The sequence below is a fragment of the Cricetulus griseus genome, unplaced genomic scaffold (genome assembly GCF_003668045.3).
Source record: "Cricetulus griseus strain 17A/GY unplaced genomic scaffold, alternate assembly CriGri-PICRH-1.0 unplaced_scaffold_3, whole genome shotgun sequence".
NCBI lineage: Eukaryota > Metazoa > Chordata > Mammalia > Rodentia > Cricetidae > Cricetulus > Cricetulus griseus.
Window position 1 is genome coordinate 2,292,705 of NW_023277030.1, and position 5,837 is coordinate 2,298,541.

Genomic DNA, 5,837 nt, shown 5'->3' on the forward strand with positions numbered 1-5,837 from the left:
ATGCCTGAACTGAGGCTTGGTCAGTCTGACTCTGTCTACCTCAGACTCTCTTCTTAAATTGTACCTCCATGTTTTCACAGTTCCTCTCTCTCTTTCTCTGTCCCTGTCTCTGTCTCTGTCTCTGCAACCAGGACTGGAACCTGATGCTGCACCTGGTCTGGTCTGGACAGGTCCCAGCCTTACTTGTGGGCAGATGTGGATGTGAACTTTGTTTATCGTGTCACTCTCCTCATCTCATCATTGACATGAGTCACCATTTTCCTTCTCTCTCAAAATCTCTGATGCTATGGACAAGGACAGCAATGGATCGATTCCAGCTTTCAGGAGGAGCTAATTTCAGAAATGGGGATTGAAAAGTTGGCCTTCCATTGAGAGTGAAACATTTCCCCAATTTCTCTCTCTGTCATCCTTCTAGTGGTCATAGTCTCCCCTTGAGTCAAAAAATTTGCTATAAGTTACAAGTCTGACTCCAACAGAAAACCGAATGACAGGCAAACACATAGCACATTGGTAAATTTGAGGTGCTTTCCATTGGCCTGAAGATATCTGCCACTTTTCAAATACATGGATGCTCACAGCCTAGTGGCAGGTACCATAATTAGGCTGCTAATGTGTCTAAAGTTTATGTTTTGACAAACCTAAAAGAATTCTTGGAAGTACAAGGGGACCAAATACGACCGATTCAAACATTTCCCAAAATTCACTACAGATAAATAGTTTTCAGCTATTCCATGGAGCCGTGCCCCTATTTTCATCTTCATCGCATGAAGGCACAGGAACAACCCACGTCCCCTTACCACACTCCCCTCCAATTCCAGGACGGAAGAACCATTGGTTTCTAAACTTAACCTATTCATTCTACACTGCTGACTACTAGCCAGTTATAAGAAGAACCAGACAGTGTCACAAAACCAGGTTTGGTGCAGAGCCAGCAAATACTGCAGGATATGGCAGCACAAAACATGGATTACCCACAAAGATTTTAAACTCCAAAGATGCTCACCCCCCAATTTAGCAGGTAGACGGGTCTAGGATTTGCGACCTTTCTAGCATAACCTGGCATGTCTAACACCCTCCATGTAATAATCTGTGAAGGTTGGAATGAGGTTTAGGCATCAAACTGGTCTGCCCCTGCTCACTGGGCATGATGCATTCAGGTGGTACTATTGTCCCTCCAGGCAATTTCCCTTGGGTGGTAATTCCTCAGGCAGTTGTAAAGACAGTCCCAAGGCAACCATGCTTTCTCTCTCTCTCTCTCTCTCTCTCTCTCTCTCTCTCTCTCTCTCTCTGTATCTCTCTCACTCACCCTAGCTGATACACTAGTGTGTTTCTGTTTTAAGCCAGAGATATACCTACAGCCACTATTAGTAACTCTTGACAATAATATTTATGCTGTGTGGTACATTTGCTTTGTGGATAGAAGAATGGATTTAAAAATGACTTAGTAAAATTGATTATTAGTAAAATAATAAAAGTATAGAAGACAACATGTATTTCTAATAGTTATAAAAATCCATACTATGTGTAAAATGGTATCTCCATAAAACTAAAAGCAACAATATTAATAAAGCAACAATAATAATAACTATGATAAATACTTTTTATTCTCATGATTCTTTAATTTTACCCTGAATTGCTCCTTTTAAGACTTACCACTGTGGGCCATTATCACATGATAAGAGAAAGTGCATTTGTGAACAAATAGTGTCTAAGTTGCTTTGACAGATCTTTTCCTAGTTGGAGAGAGAGAATTGACAGAAAGGAATTTACCAGTGTTTAAAATATACTTTTATTATAGACAGGCCTGATGGGCAAAATTTTAGATCAAGGAATTTCTTCCGTGTATTGGATATGGATGTATATAGATATAACCTCTGCTAGTATTTGTGTTTAGGGAAAATTGGTAGATTGGATGATCCTGAAGCAATTGCAAATGAGCCTAGAAATTTGGATTGTATCCTGTCCAGTAAATTGCAAATAAAATCACTTGCTGAACAGAAAATTCTAATCCTTCCTTTGCAAGGATTTGTATGTGCTCACTAATATTTGCCATATATATATATATATATATATATATATATTAAACCAATTCCACTTTAAATTCAGTCTTACTAGAAATGGCACTGTGCATATAAGTGGATAAATTTCATTTTCTGTTTTCTCATCAGTGGATTGAATAAAGAATTTCTTTCAAACTCTATTGAATATATCCAATAGACTCATTATCAACATTTCATTAAGACAGATTGCTTAAGGCTTTTTATTAGAGCATAGTACTGAGTGGTGATTTAGTGGTAAAATATATTTTTATTCAAAGAAGTTCTTCAATATATATATATATATATATATATATATGTATGTATGTATGTATGAATGTATGTATAATAGTCATCTACAATTAGTTCACTGCTATGCAGAAGGTAGAGCATAAGACAGTATTTCATGGGCTGGAAAAATGGCTTAGAGTTTAAGAGCACTGGCTGCTCTTCCTAGAGATCCGGAGTTCAATTCCAAGCAACCACATGGTGATTTACAACCATCTGTAATGAGATTTGGTGCCCTCTTCTGGTAACCAGGAATACATGCAGGCAAATGTTTGTGTACATAATAAATAAATAAATAAATAAATAAATAAATCTTTAAAAAAAGGCAGTTTGTCACAATATTAATTGAGAACATTGTTTTGAATTTAATAATACTTTATTCTCCTTGACAAATGCATATGCTTATAGATTTCTTGCATATGTATTTTATTTCTGGGACAAAATATTTGAGATGAATTACATAAGGCAGAAATGACTTATTTGCCTTACTCTTTTCAGACTAAGAAAGGAAGAAAATGCTAAGATGGAGGAATGCTGCTCACATTACCCCTACCTTGAAGCAGATAAAGAGGTTTCAATGGCAAAGACACAATGTTCAAATCATGCCCTTAGTGCCCACTGATGAAATTAACACTTTCTTAATCAAATTTTCTCTTAGTAATGCCACAAACTGGGAAACCGACTTCAACACATTAGCTGTTTTGATTGATTCTTACTTAATATCTATATAACTATATAACTAATAACTTAATAAATATACCATTAAAGTTATTATCTTATGAGTAAGGCTCATAAATTTGTCTGTAAGAAATCAAGATGATTCTAAATGGAAACACATTTGAAATGGGTGACTTCTTTGAAACCATATATGTCACATAATTCATGAGTTTGCAGTTGACTGACATTATGTATTGGCTCTTTTTAGTATTTACATTTATTCTTTAACAACCAGGATCTATCCCTGGTGCATGGGACAGTTTGTTGCAGCTCATTCTCTATGAGGTGATGTCATGCTCAGCCTCAACAAAGGCAGGAGGGCTTGGTCCCTTGCCACTTGATGTGCCAGAATTTGCTGACAACCCATGGGTAGGCTTGCTCTTTGGGAAGAGTGGATGTGGGTGTTCTGTTGTGAGACTAAGTGGTGGGAGGAGTGGTAGGAGGGAGAACTTTGGTTGGAATTAAAATGAATTTAAGAATTAATAAATAATACAGAAAAAGATAACATATTATTCTTGATCACAGTTCTTCTTTATCCCTTTACTGGTTAGCAAATGGACTCCTTTTGCTATGAGAGAAAATGAGGAGGAAGATGAGGATGAAGCAGAGTTCCAAACTGAGAAGTATCAAGTGTTTTGTCTTTATGTATACAGGACAATACTGAAAAAAATTTCTTGAGAAGGGACCTAAAGATAAAACCCACAACACAACCATGGGAGAGTTTGGTAATATTGCCTACTCCTTCAAAGTTGTCTGTCATATTGGCTTTCCCTTAGTGTCCCAGATTATGCAGTTATAATATATAAATTTATCAAGTAACTAAGCATAAAAAAGATATCAACCAACACACACACACACACACACACACACACACACACACACACACACACACACCAAACTGGCCTACAATGCAAAACTATGGACAAGATACAACACTCTTGCAGAAACAAATGGAAGCAGATGCAGAAATACACCAGTAACCATTTTGCTAATCTCCAGGAGTAAATTCAAAGTGAGTAAGGAGAAATATTAGGAAAAATGGAGCCAAGACCTGATGGAAAACCCAAAGAATCATCTCACCAAAGTTAGTGAGAAGGCACTGACACATTCTTGAAAAAAATGGAAAATACATAGGACAGAACAGAACTCCTTTATTTCAGGTAACAATTGTGATTGTCAGACAATATATGGTCACTGGCAGTGGATCCAACTTCTAACTCTAATGCAATAAATGACTTGCTGAAGCCCATTCTATATCGAGAGGTAACTTGGTCAGCTTTTACATGGTGTCATGGAGGCTTTAGAATTTCCTTGGTCCTGCCTCTAGGAGATAATAGGAGAGACTTAGTGTATTTCCTAGGGGAGGCCTTACCAGCACCAAGGAACAAATGAGAGGTGGGGGAGCAGAAGGGGTAGAGGGAGGAGGAGAGGAATGGAATTGGATCATAAAAAATAAATTGATAAAAAATAAAAAATAACAATCACAGGTTACTATATTTTAATATCAGTGGACATAATATAAGAATAAAATCACACATGCTAATAGATGGCATATGAAAAGAGGATCTCTCCTTCTGCTGAAAACATGAAAAACAGATCAGCAGTAAAGACACTAACTACCTCATAGTAAAATTTTTTGAAATAATTATCCAATCAAATTGACATAAGAAACAATATGGTACTGATGGATTGCCAGTTGTCTGAATGGGGTCATGAGCGCTCACATGGTCAGTTCAGCTGTTTCTGTGGGTTTCTCCACCCTGGTGTTGACCTATTTACTCATCATTCTTCCCTTTCAGAAACTGGAATACAGGAGTTCACGTCATTGTTTAGATTTGCGTGTATTCTTCTGCTTCCATCAACTATGGAATGAATACTCTAGGATGGCTTATAAGGTAGTCATCAATCACATAATAGGGGAAGTACATTTAAGGTAGCCTCTCTACTATTGCTTAGATTGTTAGTTGGGATTATCTTTATGGATCGCTGGACTTTTTCCTAGTGACATATTTCTCTTTAAACCTATAATTTATGCCTCTATTAAGGTATGTCATTTTTGTTCTCATCTATACTTACCCCTAGTCAATATTCCTGATCCCTCATGTTTTCCTATATCCCCTCCTGTTCTCCCCTTCTCTTTCTCCCTCTTACCTCTTCCTTCCCCATGATCCCAAATTATTACGAGATCTTGCATCTCTCCCCTACTCTCAGGGCCCATATTTTTTTCTCTCAAGGTCCTTCTTGTTACTAGTTTCTCTGGAGGTGTGGGTTGTCATCTAGTTATCACTTGCTCTCTGTATAGTATCCTTACATTAGTGAGTACATAAAATGTTCGTATTTCTGTGTATGTGTTACTTCACTCAGGAAAGTTTCTCATAGTTCCATCCACTTGATTCAATATTTTTTCCACCGAGTAGTACTCCATTGATTATTTCTATTGGATTTTCTTTATCCATTCCTTAGGTGAGGGATGTCTTGTTTTTTTCAAGGTTCTTCTGCTGTTATGAACATTCTTGTACACATGTGCATTATTCATAAATGTATATCCTTTCCCTATATGCAAAGAGTGGAATTGCTAGATAGTGAAATAGACTGATACAAAATCTTCAGGAAAAATCCTTCCATACTGACTGCTAAATTTGTTTGTACAAGTTTTCACTCCCAGCATCAACAGAGGAACAATGCCCTTTCTCTATATCCTCTCAACTAGAAACTGTCCATGGTGCTTTTTTTTTTGTTCTGTAGCTATTCTGGCAGGTGTAAGATGCTATCTCATAGTTGTCATGATTCACATTT